Source organism: Hakea prostrata, chromosome 10 (genome assembly GCF_041222555.1).
Source record: "Hakea prostrata isolate BN-2017 chromosome 10, UWA_Hpros_2, whole genome shotgun sequence".
Taxonomy (NCBI): domain Eukaryota; kingdom Viridiplantae; phylum Streptophyta; class Magnoliopsida; order Proteales; family Proteaceae; genus Hakea; species Hakea prostrata.
The window spans coordinates 37931118-37949654 of NC_142609.1; the positions used below are offsets into that span (position 1 = coordinate 37931118).

General features: G+C 35.7%; 4 non-coding genes across 4 annotated transcripts; all 4 read right to left on the reverse strand.

Moving 5' to 3' along the window:
• Positions 1-1582: 1582 nt before the first annotated feature.
• Positions 1583-1655, reverse strand: TRNAF-AAA (transfer RNA phenylalanine (anticodon AAA)). The gene has a single exon. It is a non-coding gene; the product is annotated as a tRNA-Phe (tRNA).
• Positions 1656-8523: 6868 nt separating this feature from the next.
• Positions 8524-8597, reverse strand: TRNAV-AAC (transfer RNA valine (anticodon AAC)). The gene has a single exon. It is a non-coding gene; the product is annotated as a tRNA-Val (tRNA).
• A 7286-nt stretch (positions 8598-15883) lies between these two features.
• On the reverse strand, positions 15884-15956 carry TRNAF-GAA (transfer RNA phenylalanine (anticodon GAA)). The gene has a single exon. It is a non-coding gene; the product is annotated as a tRNA-Phe (tRNA).
• Positions 15957-15973: 17 nt separating this feature from the next.
• Positions 15974-16047, reverse strand: TRNAV-AAC (transfer RNA valine (anticodon AAC)). The gene has a single exon. It is a non-coding gene; the product is annotated as a tRNA-Val (tRNA).
• Positions 16048-18537: the final 2490 nt, after the last annotated feature.

Genomic DNA, 18537 nt, shown 5'->3' on the forward strand with positions numbered 1-18537 from the left:
CAAATCCGAATCCGGTTACTTATCGAAAAGATACATATATTTTTCAGTAAGAAAATTTTAGGATTTGGACACCGTTAAATGAATATGAATGCGAATTTGGAAGCAGATCTCAACTATCCATTTAGAGAGCTACTTCTAATCTAGTCATAAACAATCTTTGCCTTTTAAAACTAATTGAGTTCATCATTTTAAATCCTTAATTATTAGTCAAACGATAAGGGTTGCAAGTTTAGTCTCAATGACCTGAACCTGTCCTAAGCTATTTTTTAATCCAATTAAGGCTCAAGTTGTATATCCTTTCCTCTCCCCCATGCCTAAGGTCTTACCAAGGTCTTATCACAATGATGAGATGAGTGATAAGGCATGTGTTACTTGCCTTAAGAAGGGGGAGGGGGGAATCAAAACGAAACATGCATTTCTTATGAGAAAACAAAATATGCATAATAGTTCCTTATTATTCAATGTCCTTAAAAATTTAGGGTCATTGCTTTTTTGAATTTTCTTTTACCACAACTAGAGAATAATCACGATGATAAAACTTCAAATGATAAGACATTGGAGTAAACCATTAAAACAACTTATTTGGTAAGTATATACTTGTAATGAACCCTATAAATTACTTATTAATTCACCTAATTTTTCTTATTCGTTTTTAAATTTTCATTGAAGAACTAATGTATTCAACCATGCCATCAAGCTTCTTAGGATTGATTTACAAAATAAGTTTAATAAGTAATCTGTTAAAAACAATTATTAACCCCTTGAACTAAATTATGACCAAATTCACCTTGTAAAAAAAATTTATTAACCCGTTTAGTACTTACTCACCTTGTAGGCAATTTTCTAAGTCACTTCCATCAATGCATCAAATGGCTTTAGAATTTCAATTCAAAAAAACAAAAAGAAATTATTTTTTTTAAAATTCAAACTCGTTTATTTAATATGGACTCAAATTAAAAATAAAAGTACAGATACAAAGCCAGGGAAAAAAAAAACATTGTAATTAATTTATTTCTCAATTTCACAAATGAATGAAATTGTGGGCAACCTAGATATCAGATAGTCTAAAGTCTGCTATTTTAACTCTGGTCACCCAATCCAATCCTATATTGTATAAAATATAATAAGATTAATTATTATATTGTATTTTTAGACTTACATTCAATTTGAATGGTATTAAACGTAAAGGGCAAAAGGATTGCCGTTCCATCATTTTCAAGGTTGGTTAATTGGTTAATGGTGACTGAATTAATTGAAGTTATCAATTTTCATCATGAAACTCTTCAACCTATAAGATTTAAAATGACTTAGATGATATAAAATTCTCTTTTGAATTGCTTTTATGATATGAAACCAGACGAGCACCACCCGAGACACGCGCCCCAAACGATTAACAAGAAACGCGCCCCCCCCAACCCAGAATGAGGAGGTAGCAAGTTTACTTGGAGATGGAACATTGCTGTTTGGAAACCATGGACTAAATGTGGTGAGCGTGGATTGAACACACGACTTTTAGATCTTCAGCCTGAATAGCAAGTTTACTTGGAGATGGAACATTGCTGTTTGGAGACCATGGACTAAATGCGGTGAGCGTGGATCAAACACACGACCTTCAGATCTTTAGTCTGAAGCTCTCCCAACTGAGCTATCCCCACAATGGTTTGAATTGGTGTTGCCCAGACTTGAGCCGGAGACCTTTGGTGTGTTAGACTAACGTGATAACCAGCTACACCATGACACCTTGATCAATTATTTTGTGTCTTTACCGATATATTTTTATTATTTCAATTTGGATGTTTCAATTAAACTTCTTTTCTGTGACTTTCATAATAGCATGGTGGGTTAGGTCTTGCATTCAGAAGAGAAGCTAATAGAATCAATTAAATATAAGTTTTGAGAATGACGAACAATGTAGATGTTTCTGCAGCACTTATCTTTGTTTCATTGTAAGAGGAGCTTTTCTCAGCTTTATTACTCTAAATGATTTTCCCCATTGTTAAACCTGAACAACTAGGTTGCAAATCAGTATCACCTCTCTAAACATGTAAAACCCGACGAAGGCCTTCAAGATACATTTTCTACAATCCCAGTTGGACCATCATTAATGTAATACATTAAACCCGATGAAGGCCTTCAAGATACATTTTTTGCAATCCCAATTGGGCCATCATTAATGTAATCATCACCCATCTCACATCTGCTGCTAATGTATTTTTTCCCCATCAACATTATTATGCACCGTTACAGTTCTAATATGTGATATTTGAATCAATATCAGTTGATGTTTGAGTAAATGGTGAAATTTGTAATAGTGAATTCAATCTATATGACCAGCGAAAAAGATTTGTTGATTGTTTCATAGACTGTGGAGAAGATTGGGTAACAATACTAAAACTTTAATTATATTAAGCATGATTAATTTGACATCACTTCCCATTGCTTGGAGTTCAACTAAAACAATATTAACAATCGCATGCTACAAGGACAGGATACTAGGGGTGCAAGTTTGGCCCTGGCGGCCCTGACCAAAGGCAGGCTTGGGATTACTCTCTGGCCCGCCCAGCCCATCCTGGCCCATCCCTGATTTTGGCCCTGATCTTGACCCTAATTTTGACCCTAATTTTGGTCCTGATTTTGGCCCTCATTTTGGCGATCTTGACCCTTATTTTGGCCTTGATTCTAACCCAGATCTTGGCCCTGATTCTGACCCTAATCTTGGCCTTGATCTTGGTACTGATTTAGGCCCATGATTTTGGCTCTGATTTTAGCAATGATTTGAGTCTGGACCCTCCACCCATATGGAGAAGAATTAATTCTAATCCACATGGGTGAATACTTGACACATGTAAATTTTAAGAACATAATTATGTTGTAAAAAATTAATAAAAATAAATTATATTCTCATCACCAATGTAGCAAACATCCATCTGATTTTTGCCCCATCCTGACCCTAATTTTGGCTCTAATGCTAATGTTAATTTGACTTTGATCATATACTAGATTTTTACCTTATATTAAGTTATTAACATTGATATAACTATAAGTCTCAACTTTGACCTTTAATCATTTTGATCATATTAGACCATGAGTGCACTTTTGAAGATCCAGAATGAGCCAAACTCAAGCATATATTAAGAAAGACAGGGAAACCAAAACATACATGATGGGAACGCTGGTGGATATCTTCGGCCAGAAGTAATCAACGAATGTGTTGAGATTGGAGAGAGCATGGAGCTTCAATATTGGGTGCGGCTCATTCAACATCACAAAGAGTTTACTTGCAGGATTCACCATCGTCGCCATAGCAAAACAATCTTCAACAGTCTTTCTCTCTCCCTTTTACTTCATCGTCTTTTTGTAGGGTTTCGTTGTTTTCTCCTTTAGCTTATATTTGTAAGCTAATACCAATAACACTACCGTTTTTAGATTCCAAATAGAGAAATCTAATGATTAATAAACCCTAAACACCTTCAATTTTTTCTTTTTTTGATCTCTGGGGTTCTTTAGCAAATTGTTGGCCTTTCGCCTTCGTTTTGAGATATCGCAGAGAGTGGAGCTTCGAAACTTCAACTTGCATATTTACTTAGTGAGGAATGGTGACAAGTTGACAGGTTCTGTATACAAGTGACCTTGATGAAAGAATGTCACTTATAGGGTATGTGTTTACTTTGGAAGGCTATGTGATCAGTTGGAATGCTACTTTACAAGCTACAGTTGCATTATCCACTACAGAAGTAGAGTATATGGTGGTGACTGAAGTAATTAAAGAAGCTATTTGGCTTAGAGACTTGTTTGGAGAACTCAGCATGGTTCAGGAGGTGACTGTTCTCCATTGTGATAGCCAGAGTGCTATTTACTTGACTAGAAATTAGATGTATCATAAAAGGACAAAGCACATTGATGCTCGATATCACTATGTCAAAGAGGTAGTTTTTTTTTTTTTTTGGTAAACCATGTCAAAGAGGTAGTTGCTAAAGGCAATATCGAAGTATTGAAGATTGGTACTGAAGACAGTCTAACTAATATGTTGACAAAGCCATTATGTACTAGCTAGCATGTTCAAGCATTGCTTGGACTTGATTGGAGTTGATTGCATTAGAGCTTAGCTTATAAAAGCGTTTTTGGAGAAGATGAAGATCAGTCAACTTTGTGGGAGAATTCAGGTCAAGGTGGAGATTTGTTATGTTTTGATTCGAAATCTTATACCCGATTTGAAAAATGGACCCGCACCGACATATTTTGGTGGTCGACCTGAATGACCCATTTGTGGATATTTATGGTGGAAGTGGAGGGACTCGACCCGATGGGTCTACCTATTTACCTGATTTGAGTCTATATATATATGTATCTTATGTTTGTCTACCACATTATTGAGTGGTTTGAGATTTTCGATTAGGGTTTTGGGTGAGAGTTCTTATAAAGTCGTTATTGGCTATTGGTTGTGAGATATCCTTATGTTCTTCTTCTAGTAGAAAACTCTTCTTCTTTGCCCATGGACGTAGCATACCGCATCGGTGTGTGAACCACGTTAAATCTCTATGTATTTTTCTTCTTTTTTATTTTATTTTATTATTATTTCGTGGTGTTTGTTTTAACCGTTTACTTTTTTATTTACAATGTTTCTAGAAACTCAGAAGACAGATATGAGTTTCAGGAATTGAGGTTTCTAGATCTCATATGTGACAGTTGATTTGTTAATGGAAAAAAACCTAAATAGTTGAAAACTTGGAATGTCTACTTATTCAAGGACCTATTCCAATCTTGAAGGATCAAGGATGACCCAGGAGAGAACTTGCTTAACTATGATTAATGAATTTGCAAACAATCAAGGCAAAACTCAAAGCACGCAAACTTAACTAATGAAATGTCTTCTTTTTTTTCTTTCTTTCCTTTTCCCTTTCCTCTTTTAAATCCATCATATGAAGAATTAAATACACAAGTATCAGGGCTTGATACATTGAGAGAACCTCTAGGTAAGCAACTTTAATCAATGCAACATAATATCATAGAACAAATCAAATATACCAACCAACAAAAGAATGGAGGAAACTTGCGTAATCATTTATATCTCTAACTAGTTAAAGAACGGGGAATTTAGAACGCAAAACCCCAAAGCGAAAGAATGGAGGAACCAGGAAACCCTAAAGCGCCGGCATCTTGAGGCGGTGAGAACCTGGCAGTCTCCTGCCACTGTCTCTCCGCCTCTCTTCTTTCTCTTTCTTCTTTCTCCTTTCTCGGTCTACCTGAAAGTTGAGACTGGCTCTAGAGTCTATCTCTCAGTTTGTAAACCTCAGCTGCAGGCAAGTGTGAGCACATGCATGTGGGTGTAGCCGTGTAGGTGTTGCTCATGGCAGCAGCAACTCAGTCGATTGTGGGATTAATGGCTTCGGAGCCAAACGGGTGTGAGGGAGACCCGAGAACCCCTATTGAAACCATCGAGCCTCGCACTTTCTCATCCGTTCTGAAACCTGCACTAGCCATGGATTACCTCAACTCAATCATCTCCGAGTTGAAGTCCGATCTTCCAGCTTCTACTTCTGGAACATCATCTGGGCAAAGATCTGGCAAAGGAAAAGTCAATGCTGCCAAAGCACTAGCCTGTTCATTATTCTTACAAGGTGGAACTTCCCTACAATTCCGTCTTTCAGATCGATCCAGTGGTTGTTCAAGATGTAGGTACAACTTTATTTCTAAGGTTCTATTGGGTTTTTCCCATACTTTAGCTTGGATGATCCTATCTAATGCATGTGGTCACATTCTTCTCCTTGGTTTCAAATGTTTATGTTCAAATCTTGTGTTTCCATGCATCTGTCTTTCTGAATTCCCTTCTTCTTTTTTTTTTTGTGTGTTTCTGTATATGTATTTCTCTAAAATGTATGTGTAATCCAATTTGTTTCATGTGAGTTTTTCCTATTTTTAAATAAACTAGCAGTTTGGCACAGTTTTGAGCATACCCTTGAAAACATCATTGTTGCTTCTCACAAAAGAAGGAAAATGCTTTTCTTGCAAAAGGGAAGAAGTTTAAGTCTTTTTTTTTTTTTTTTCACATCAAAACATAATCTCTTATTTTGGAAATCCTATAAGTTCAAATAGCAAGAAAGAACTGAAAACATGTATGTAATATCCCCATTCCTAAGTTCCCTATATATAAAGGACGTCTTTTACTAAAAAAGAAAAGAAAAAAAGAAGTGAAGACGTGTAGAAACATGAAAAATTATTTTTTTACTTTAAACAAGTAGACACAGAACTAATAACATTACCATACCACCCCGTTAAAAGGTGGATTTTGTTTTTCCATTTTGACCATGAGAGACCATTAGGATCTTGTCAACATGTCTTCTGTCATATTTACCTTTTATCATGGGAGGAAGATGGACATGAAGCCCGCAACCAAAACAAAAACAAATAACATTCTAACTAATTTGTTTCTCAATGATGTTCCAACCAAGAAATGTTGACTGGACCAGCACAATTAGCTGAACCAAGGTGGCTTAATCCATGATATTTTCCTAATTTTCTCAAATTAACCAATAGATGTAGGAACTATTGGGGAGTCAAGTCCAGGGAAGAATCCCCAAAATGCCAAGAGCAAATCTCTTGGAAAAGCCGAAATTCAAGCTCCATCTTCTCTTCAACTTAGTACAATAAAGAGATTGAATGGTCCTTATTTTATCTACAGTTTGTCCTACATTCAAGCCCTTATCTAACCTAGTTTATTAAGCACTAGTGTTAAAATGAAATTTGAAAAAGTTTCAAGTTACAATCTTGTCGGGTTTTCTATGCTTATGGGCAAAATATTTAGGGTGTTACAGTTATTAACTCAATAATCCTTATTCTACAAATTTCTTATATTTTGAAAAATTATAATAGTAATAATAGTTCATATGGTAGATGTTACATTTCTTCTTGAGTTTTCAATTTGTATTGCTTGGTGAACTAAGATTGTTTGGGAGTGTTCCAAGTATGTTTTTACCTGTTGCGTCTAAACCTTCTTCGAGAGCCGGATACTTGAATAACCACCTTAAGACTTCTACAGCCGAATAGGAAAGCTAAGATGCCTGTACTTACAAAGAAAACAAGAACGGGCCAGCCAAGTTTTGGCCGGGGAACCGCCTCCGACGCCCAAGTTAGTCTAGGCAACAATAGAAGACCTTGAGAGAGTTCTCAAGGCATAATGAATAATGGTTAGATGAAACTCGTACCTTCTCTGTGTAGGATGAAGGTTTATATAGAGGATACCTGGAGGCGGCGTTTCCTTATATTTCGCCTATTCAGTTGAAGAGTGGGCGAGAGATCTAAGGAAGCACACTCCCTTCTTTGTCAGGCCTAATAGAGCCGTTATTCGCTTATCCATCTCCTCAAGTCTTGGAACGGATATGTTGAGTAGTTATCTATAACTGGCCCTTTTGACTTGATCGTCTTCAACGTCACTCTTGGTATTGAAGGTCTTCTTATCTTTCGTACTCTTCTCAAATACGGCTCCCGAGGGGATAACACACCTGCTCGAGTGGGTATGTGCTCTCTCCTCAAAAGGGCTTTCTGAGTCTCCCAAGGAAAGGGAACACACTTACCTGAGTGGGTGTGTGTGTTCCTCCCGAGGGAGTTCTCTGAACCTCCTGAGGGAAGGGAACACACCTTCCCGAGTGGGGGTGTGTGTCTCTCCCGAGGGGCTTCTCTGAACCTCCTGAGGGAGGGGGATACACCTTCCCTAGAGGGAGTGTGTGTCTCTCCCGAGGGGCCCCTCGGGCTATATGTTCTCCACAACATTACCCTTGCCTATATATTTTGCCTCCTTGTTAATTCTATTGTTGGAAGAAGCAGAGGTTGTAGAGGTCACATAATCTACAATACAAGCTAGTTCAATCATATTGCTTTTGGATGTTGACTCTGTCCATCTTATATAACTTGAGATTGATCTCAACTACTTCAATGGCAATCTCTATGTGCAAGAGTTTGTTGTGTAATGCGATCCAAACCATAGTCCAAAATGTACAATGTGATTAGAAGGATTAAGTGATGATAATTAAGGGTTAACAATTTGGGTATTTGGTCCAGATTTGGTTGAATGATAAATGGTAAAAGTGAGATTCAAAGCAATCTTTAAAATTGAGATTGATCTCACACTTCTGGTCTCTATGTGCAAGGTTTGTTGTGTTGCCCCCTAGCCGACATGGATTAGAGGATTAAGTGTGATAATTAGGGTTACAATTTAAGGGTTAATGGCAACCTATGTGCAAGAGTTTGTTGGATGCGATCCAAACCATAGTCCAAAATGTACAATGTGATTAGAAGGATTAAGTGATGAATAAATAAGGGTTAGCATTTTGGGTTTGGTCCGGTTTGGGGGGAATGGCAATCTTATATAACTTGAGATTGCCAACTACTTCAATGGCAATCTCTATGTGCAAGAGTTGTGGATCGATCCAAACCAGTCAAAAAAAGAAAAGGATTAATTGAATGGAAAAAGAAGAAGGCTTTGGTGATCTTCTCCCAATTGAGCTATCCCAGTAATGATTTAAATTGAGCTTTCGCCCGGACTTGAACCGGAGACCTTCAGTGTGTTAGACTGACGTGATAACCAACTACACCACGACACCTTAATTGATTATTTTGTTTACTAACATTTTTTTAATATATCAATTTATATGTTTCAATTAAATTTATTTTCTGGGACTTTCATAATAGTGTGGTGGCTTGGGTTAGATTTTGCATTGAGAATCCAAGCTACTAGATGCAACTAAGTATGTGGTACAAGATTTAAGTATGTGTTTCCGCTGCACTTGATATGTAATAACTTATCTTGGTTTCATTGTAAGTGGACCTTTCTCAGCTTTATTACTCTGCAAATGATTTTCCTCATTGTTAAACCTGAACAACTAGGTTGCACATCAAGATCACCTCTCTAAACACGTAAAACTTGACGAAGGCCTTCAAGATAAATGTAATCATCACCCATCTCACATCTGCTGCTAATGTGTTTTTTTTCCTCAGCATTATTATGCATCGTTACAGTTCTAATAAGTGATATTTGAATCAATATCAGCTGATGTCTAAGTAAATGGTGAAATTTGTAGTTATGAATGCAATCTATACAATCAGAGAAAAAGATTAGTTAATTGTTTCATGGACTATAGAGAAGATTAGGTAACAAGACTGAAACTTTAATTATATTAAGTATGATTGATCTGACATCACTTCCCATTGCTTGGAGTTCTACTAAACCAAAAACATTTGCATTCTACAAGGACATGGATACTCTTAGTACTATGAGGCTATCCTAGACAATATGTGAGTTTACATTGATAGCTTACATGATTTACTGTTATTCGGTTTGATATGGGCCACACTGATCTATTGGGGAAGTAGAGTAGGATTTTGGGTTATTATTATCACTAATAATGGTTGGTCTCTCCAGTCACTTAGTCTTATGTTCTCTTTTCTCTCCACGAGAAAGATATACAAAAAACGAGATTGGAGAAGACTTCGTCATTCTGTACTTTTCAGCATTTAAGGTTTGGATTGATTGCACATTTTTCTTTTGAATATTACATTGTATCCTGGTTCTCTATGGGTTCCAACAAGGGTTTTGGAGAATTTCATGGATATTTTGACAAGTAGAGGCAAAGAGGCGATGGGAAGGAGTCGTGGTTGAGCCTAAGAGGTGTTCTTGTATCTAAGAAAAAAGTTACAAGATCCTGACTACAATTTAATTAATTTATTTTTAATATATTTGAGGTTCCTCCAGGCTAACTTATGCACACCTCTACTACAGTTCAGGTAGCTTTTATATATTATTTAAATGTACATTGGCGCTAGTTAAAAATTCAGAAAATATGGAAAATGTGAAATAGCTAGCATGACACAACTCCTTGATATAGGTGAAAATTTTGTTAACGTCGGAGGCAATTGGCACCAATACTAGTTCTCATAGAAGGATAAAAACCCAAAATTAAGATCTAAGAGCAGTGTAGGACAGTCAAAATAGGTGAATAATTAATCATTTATAAATGATTCAAAATAATCCTTCTAATTAGACTTGTAAATGGATTGGATTCGGCTCGGATATACTATTATCCAAATCCAATTCGAATAAGTAAAACCTCTATCCAATTTTTGATATTTGACGAAAATTTACAGAAAGTATCCGAATTCAAATCCGGAATTTTATCGGATATTCGATTATAATTTAATCCAATAAACTATCTGGTTGTTGATTGTTGATTGCCATTATTTCTCTCTCTTTACACCTATGATTTTTTATTTTTTGGTTATGGATTTCCGATTTCTGAATCTCATTATCAATCCTTTTTAGAGAACTTTTTTTAATACTTTACTCATCCCGGATAAATTTATGTCCAGATATTATCCAATCCAATAAGCAATTATCCGAATCCAAATCCGGTTACTTATCGGACATATACATATATTTTTTCAGTAAGAAAATTTTCGGATTTGGACACCTTTAAATGAATATGAATGCAAATTTGGAGGCAGATCTCAACTATCCATTTAGAGACCTACTTCTAATCTAGTCATAAACAATCTCAGCCTTTTAAAACTAATTGAGTTCATCATTTTAAATCCTTAATTATTAGTCAAACGTTAAGAGGTGCAAGTTTAGTCTCAATGACCTGAACTTGTCCTAAGTTATATATTTTTTAATCCAATTAAGGCTCAAGTCTTATATCTTTTCTTCTCCCCATGCCTAAGGTCTTACCAAGGTCTTATCACAATGATAAGATGAGTGATAAGGCATGTGTTACTTGCCTTAAGAAGGGGGAGGGGGGAATCAAAACGAAACATGCATTTCTTATGAGAAAACAAAACATGCATAATAGTTCCTTATTATTCAATGTCCTTCAAAATTTAGGGTCATTGTTTTTTTTGAAATTTCTTTTACCACAACTATAGAAGAATCGATGATAAAACTTCAAATGATAAGACATTGGAGTAAACCATGAAAACAACTTATTTGGTAAGTATATACTTGTAATGAACCCTATAAATTACTTATTAATTCACCTAATTTTTCTTATTCGTTTTTAAATTTTCATTGAAGAACTAATATATTCAACCATGCCATCAAGCTTCTTAGGATTGATTTACAAAATAAGTTTAATAAGTAATCTGTTAAAATCAATTATTAACCCCTTGAACTATATTATGACCAAATTCACCTTGTAAAAAAAGTTTTATTAACCCCTTTAGTACTTCTCACCTTGTAGGCAATTTTCTAAGTCACTTCATTGCATGCATCAAATGGCTTTAGAAATTCAATCTTAAAAAAAAAAAAAAAAAAAAACTTTTGAATTCAAACTCATTTATGTAATATGGACTCAAATTAAGAATAAAAATACAGATACAAAGCCACGGAAGAAAAAAAAAAACATTGTAATTGATTTATTTCTCAATTTCACAAATGAATGAAATTGTTGGTAAACTAGATATCAGATAGTCTAAAGTTTGCTATTTTAAGTCTGGTCACCCAATCCAATCCTATATTATATAAAATGTAACACGATAACTATTATATTTTATTTTAGACTTACATTCAATTTGAATGGTATTAAACGTAAATGGCAAAAAGATTGCCGTTCCATCATTTTGCACGGTTGGTTACTTGGTTAATTGGTTAATGGTGACTAAATTAATTGAAGTTATCAATTTTCATCATGAAACTCTATAAAATTCTCTTTTGAATTGTTTTGATGATATAGAAACCAAGAACTAAGAACTAATTACCCGATTTGAACAGCGACCTTCAAACTGAATTAGCAAGTAAACGCAACTTTCAGACCTTCAGTCTGGCTCTCTCCCAACTGAACTATCCAGTAATGAGGAGGTAGCAAGTTTACTTGGAGATGGAACATTGCTGTTCGGAAACCAAGAGGGATAAAAGACTGAGTTTACGATGAAAGACTTGGGGGCAACAAGAAAGATTCTTGGTATGGAAATCAAGAGGGATAAAAAGGCAGGGAAGTTATGGCTATCTCAACCAAAATACATGGAGAAGGTGTTTGAGCGTTTTGAAATGAAAGATGCAAAATCTGTTATTACTCTAATTGCATCTCATTTTAAGCTTCCAGTTGTTCTATCACCTCAGATAGATGAAGAGGTGAGTTATCTGTCACGTGTCCCATACTCTATTGCAGCTGGTTCCATTATGTATGTTATACTGTGCACTCGACCTGACATGACAATTGGTGTGGTGAGTAGATACTTATCACATCCATGTAAAATTCATGGGAAGCCAGTGAAATGGATACTTAGGTATCTAAAGGGGACCTCTGGTGTGTGTTTGGAGTTTGTGAGGAATGGTGACAAGTTACAGATTATGTTGATTCAAATTATGCAGGTGACCTTGATGAAAAAAGGTCACTTATAGGGTATGTGTTTACTTTTGGAAGGTTGTGTGATCAGTTGGAAGACTACTTTACAAGTTACAGTTGCATTATTCACTACAAAAGTAGAATATATGGTGGTGATTGAAGTAATTAAAGAAGCTATTTGGCTTAGAGACTTGTTTGGAGAACTCAGCATGGTTCAAGAGGTGATTGTTGTCCATTGTGATAGTCAGAGTGCTATTTACTTGACTAGAGATCAGATGTATCATGAGAGGATGAAGCACATTGATGCTCGATATCACTATGTCAAAGAAGTAGTTGCTGAAGGCAATATCCAAGTATTGAAGATTGGTACTGAAGACCATCCAACAAATATGTTGATAAAGCCATTATGTACTAGCATGTTCAAGCATTGCTTGGACTTGATTGCATTAGAGCTTAGCTTATAAAGGGGTTTCTGGAGAAGATGAAGATTAGTCAACTTTGTGGGAGAATTCAGGTCAAGGTGGATATTTGTTATGTTTTGATTCGAATTCTTATACCCGATTTGGAAGATGGACATATTTTGATACCAATGTTGGTAATACTCCATATATATCAATATTGTTTAATTGACGGGGAAAAGATTCCTTACCTGGATTCGCTTTCCATTTTATGAAGTATTCGCAGCGGAAGTAAGTCTGGATCCACATTATCGTTCCACCACCAAATCTCTACTGGGATGACTCCACAATCACAAGGAAAGGGAGTAATTTCCACAACCCAAATGCCATGTGGAAAGGATGGGATAGTGATCTAAAGCAAAGGAAGTAAATCTCTAAAGGGTTTCTCCTTTCTGCGTTTCTTGGAGAAAGGGAGAGAGAGATGGGAGACACCGTTTTTGGAAAACTTACATAATGCAATTACACTCAATTATGCGGTGGTTACCAAAATATATAACCCTATTTTTTAACCGCCCTAATAATGAGTTTCCAGATTTGCCCTTGGGCATTTAATTTACTAATTATATTAATAATTAAATTTCAACAACTCTCACTTGCACAAGGGCAAGTGATAATCTTTCAATGTGTCACAGACACACATGCATATTCCGAAAAAAAAAAAAAAAAAAAGAAGATATATATATATATATATATATATATATATATAATATATATATATATATATATATATATATATTGATCTCTTCACTATGTATCCCAGATACATAAACCACCTGTGTCCCAGACACTAATATCCACAAGTCATACTGGCAAAATGGGTTGTGCGACCGGTGATATACCTGCACGCGTGGGGGTGAGCCCCAAACTAGAAACCTTCCCAGAAGGTCAGAATGGCACATCACTCAAAGAAACATATCAAATAAGCATTAGTATAACACAGTGTCCTAGGTTTATTCAAACTCACCAGACTGAAGGTATCTCGATCCCTCTGAAAGATCACCTTCTTGTCCTTAAAATGTTCACTACTGTAACACATACAGTTGGCGCCAGCAAACACTTTTAGGGTGCAGTTGAATCAAACATTTCCTTTCGCCCCAGACCATCACTACACTTAGAATTGACTCCTTTCCCGGTCGACATATTTTGGTGGGTGACTTGAATGGCCAATTTGTGGATATTTATGGTGGAAGTGGAGGGACTCGACCCGATGGGTTCTACCGGTTTCCCCGATTGGAATATATATATATATATATCTTATGTTTGTCTAGTACATTATTAAGAGATTTGAGATTTTCGATTAGGGTTTTGGGTGAGAGTTCTTGTAACGTCGTTATTGGCTATTGGTTGTGAGATATTCTTCTAGTGGAAAACTCTTCTTCTTTGCCCGTGGACGTAGCATACCACATCGGTGTGTGAACCACGTTAAATCTCTGTATTTATTTATTATTTCATGGTGTTTGTTTTAACCATTTACTTTTTTATTTACAATGTTTCTAAAAATCAGAAGACCTATTCCAATCTTGAAGGATCAGGGATGGTGTAGGAGAGAGCTTGCTTAACTATGATTAATGAATTTGCAAACAATCAAGACAAAAGCACGCAAACTTAAATAATGAAATGTCTTCTTTTTTTCTTTTTTTCTTTCTTTTCTTTTCCCTTTCCTCTTTTAAATCCATCAAATGAAGAATTAAATCCACAAGTATCTGGGCTTGATACATTGAGAGAACTTCTTTTGTGCCAATTTATTAAGCCGTTCGCTGAAGGTAAGCAACTTTAATCAATGCAACATCCCCCGGCAGGGGGGGGCCCCGGGGGCGGGGGGGGGCCCCCGCCCCCGGGGGCGCGGCGCCGGGGGGGCCGGGGGGGGGGCCGGGCCGGGCCCCCAACAATATCATATAACAAATCAAATATACCAACCAACAAAAGATATGATTAATCTATGTACCAGCTACTCTACTGGGCTTCACCAAATTTAACCATCATTACAATATGCAAAGACGTCAGGCAAACTAATCCACACCTCTAACTAGTAAAAGAACGGGGAATTTAGAACGCAAAACCCCAAAGTGCTGGCCTCTTGTGGCGGTGAGAACCTGGCAGTCTCCCGCTGCTGTCTCTCCACCTCCTCTTCTTTCTCTTTCTCCTTTCTCCTCCTTCTCCTCTCTCTCTCTCTCTCTCTCTCTCTCCTCTCCTCTTCAAAGTTTCTTCCTTCTAACAGATTTGTTTCCCAATGATGTTCCAACAAAGAAATGTTGACTGGTCCAGCACAATTAGCTGAACCAAGGTGGCTTAATCCATGATATTTTCCTAATTTTCTCAAATTAACCAATAGATGCAGGAACTACTGGGGAGTGAAGTCTAGGGAAGATTCCCCAAAATGCCAAAAGCAAATCTCTTGGAAATGCCGAAATTCAAGCTCCATCTTCTCTACAACTTAGTACAATAAAATATTTAGGGTGTTTCAGTTATTAACTCAATAATCCTTATTCTACTAATTTCTTATATATATTTTGAAAAATTGTAATAGTAATGATAGTTCATATGGATAATGTTACATTTCTTCTTGAGTTTTCAATTTGTATTGCTTGGTGAACTAAGATTGTTTGGGAGTGTTCCAAAGTATGTTTTTACCCTTGCCTATATATTTTGCCTCTTGTAAATTCTATTGTTGGAAGATCTCAGGAAGAAGCAGAGGTTATAGAGGCTACTTGAATGTCTATGGCACCATGAGTTGTGGAAGATCTCAGGAAGAAGCAGAGGCTATAGAGGTCACATAATCTACAATACAAGCTAGTTCAATCATATTGCTTTTGGATGTTGACTCTTTCATTCTTATATAACTTGAGATTGATCTCAACTACTTCAATGGCAATCTCTATGTACAAGAGTCTGTTGAACTATCATTATTGATCCAAACCATAGTCCAAAATGTACAATGTGATTAGAAGGATTAAGTGATGATAATTAAGGGTTAACGATTTGGGTATTTGGTCCAGATTTTGTTGAATGCTAAATAGTAAAAGTGAGATTTAAAGCAATTTTGAAATTGGAAAATCAGATTCTTTCTTGTTCTAAAAAGAATGCTCAAAAAAAGAATGCGGTGAGCGTGGATCGAACACGCGACCTTCAGATCTTCAGTCTGACGCTCTCCCAACTGAGCTATCCCCGCAATAATTTGAATTGAATTGGCGTCGCCCGGACTTGAACCGGAGACCTTCAGTGTGTTAGACTGACGTGATAACCAACTACACCACGACACCTTAATTGATTATTTTGTTTACAAACATTTCTTTATTATATCAACTTGTATGTTTCAATTAAATTTGTTTTCTGGGACTTTCATAATAGCGCGTGGTGGCTTGGGTTAGATTTTGCATTGAGAAGCCAGGCTACTAGAAGCACCTAAGTATGTGGTATAAGATTTAAGTATGTGTTTCCGCTGCACTTGATATGTAATAACTTATCTTGGTTTCATTGTAAGTGGACCTTTCTCAGCTTTATTACTCTGCAAATGATTTTTCTCATTGTTAAACCTGAACAACTAGGTTGAAAATCAAGATCACCTCTCTGAACACTATCAGCTGTTGTCTGAGTAAATGGTGAAATTTGTAGTTATGAATGCAATCTATACAACTAGAGAAAAAGATTAGTTAATTGTTTCATGGACTCTCGAGAAGATTAGGTAACAATACTGAAACTTTAATTATATTAAGCATTATTGATCTGACATCACTTCCCATTGCTTGGAGTTCTACTAAAACAAAAACATTCGCATTCTACAAGGACATGGATATTGTTAGTACTGTGAGGTTATCCTAGACAATATGTGCGTTGATAGCTTACATGATTTACTGTTATTCGATTTGAGATGGGTCACATTGATCTATTGGGGAAGTAGAGTAGGATTTTGGGTTTATTATTATAACTAATAATGGTTGGTCTCTCCAATCACTTAGTCTTATGTTCTCTTTTCTCTCCACGAGAAAGATACACAAAAAACGAGATTAGAGAAGACTTCATCATTCTGTACTTTTCAGCATTTAAGGTTTGGATTGATTGCACATTTTTTTTTTTTTTTTTTTTTTGAATATTACATTGTATCCTGGTTCTCTATGGGTTCCAACAAGGGTTTTGGAGAATTTCATGGATATTTTAACAAGTAGAGGCAAAGAGGTGATGGGAAGGAGTCGTGGTTGAGCCTAAGAGGTGTTCTTGTATCTAAGAAAAAAGTTACAGGATCCTGACTACAATTTGATTAATTTATTTTTAATATGTTTGAGGTTCCTCCAGGCTAACTTATGCACACCTCTACTAGAGTTCAGGTAGCTTTTATATATTATTTAAATGTATAGTGGCGCTAGTTAAAAATTCAAAAAATATGGAAAATATGAAATAGCTAGCATGACACAACCCCTTGATATAGCTGAAAATTTTATTAACGTCGGAGGCAATTGGCACCAATACTAGTTCTCATAGAAGGATAAAAACCCAAAATTAAGATCTAAGAACAGTGTAGGACAGTCAAAATAGGTGAATAATTAATCATTTATAATTTATTCAAAATAATCCTTCTAATTAGACCTGTAAATGGATTGGATTCGGCTCGGATATACTATTATCCGAATCCAATTCGAATAAGTAAAACCTCTATCCAATATCTGATATTTGACGGAAATTTACAGAAAGTATCCGAATTCAAATCCGGAATTTTATCGGATATTCGATTATAATTTGATCCAATAAACTATCTGGTTGTTGATTGTTGATTGCCATTATTTCTCTCTCTTTACACCTATGATTTTTTATTTTTTGGTTATGGATTTCCAGTTTCTAAATCTCATTATCAATCCTTTTTAGAGAACTTTTTTTAATACTTTACTCATCCCGGATAAATTTATGTCCAGATATTATCCAATCCAATAAACAATTATCCGAATCAAAATCCGATTACTTATCGGACAGATACATATATTTTTCAGTAAGAAAATTTTCGGATTTGGACACCTTTAAATGAATATGAATGCGAATTTGGAGGCAGATCTCAACTATCCATTTAGAGAGCTACTTCTAATCTAGTCATAAACAATCTCTGCCTTTTAAAACTAATTGAGTTCATCATTTTAAATCCTTAATTATTAGTCAAACATTAAGGGGTGCAAGTTTAGTCTCAATGACCTGAACTTGTCCTAAGCTATTTTTTAATCCTATTAAGGCTCAAGTTGTATATCCTTTCTTCCCCCATGCCTTGGGTCTTACCAAGGTCTTATCATAGTGATGAGATGAGTGATAAGGCATGTGTTACTTGCCTTAAGAAGGGGGAGGGGGGAATCAAAACGAAACATGCATTTCTTATGAGAAAACAAAATATGCATAATAGTTCCTTATTATTCAATGTCCTAAAAAAGTTTAGGGTCATTGCTTTTTTGAATTTTCTTTTACCACAACTAGAGAAGAATGACGGTGATAAAACTTCAAATGATAAGACATTGGAGTAAACCATGAAAACAACTTATTTGGTAAGTATATACTTGTAATGAACCCTATAAATTACTTATCAATTCACCTAATTTTTCTTATTCGTTTTTAAATTTTCATTGAAGAACTAATATATTCAACCATGCCATCAAGCTTCTTAGGATTGATTTACAAAATAAGTTTAATAAGTAATCTGTTAAAAACAATTATTAACCTCTTGAACTAAATTATGACCAAATTCACCTTGTAAAAAAAGTTTATTAACCCCTTTAGTA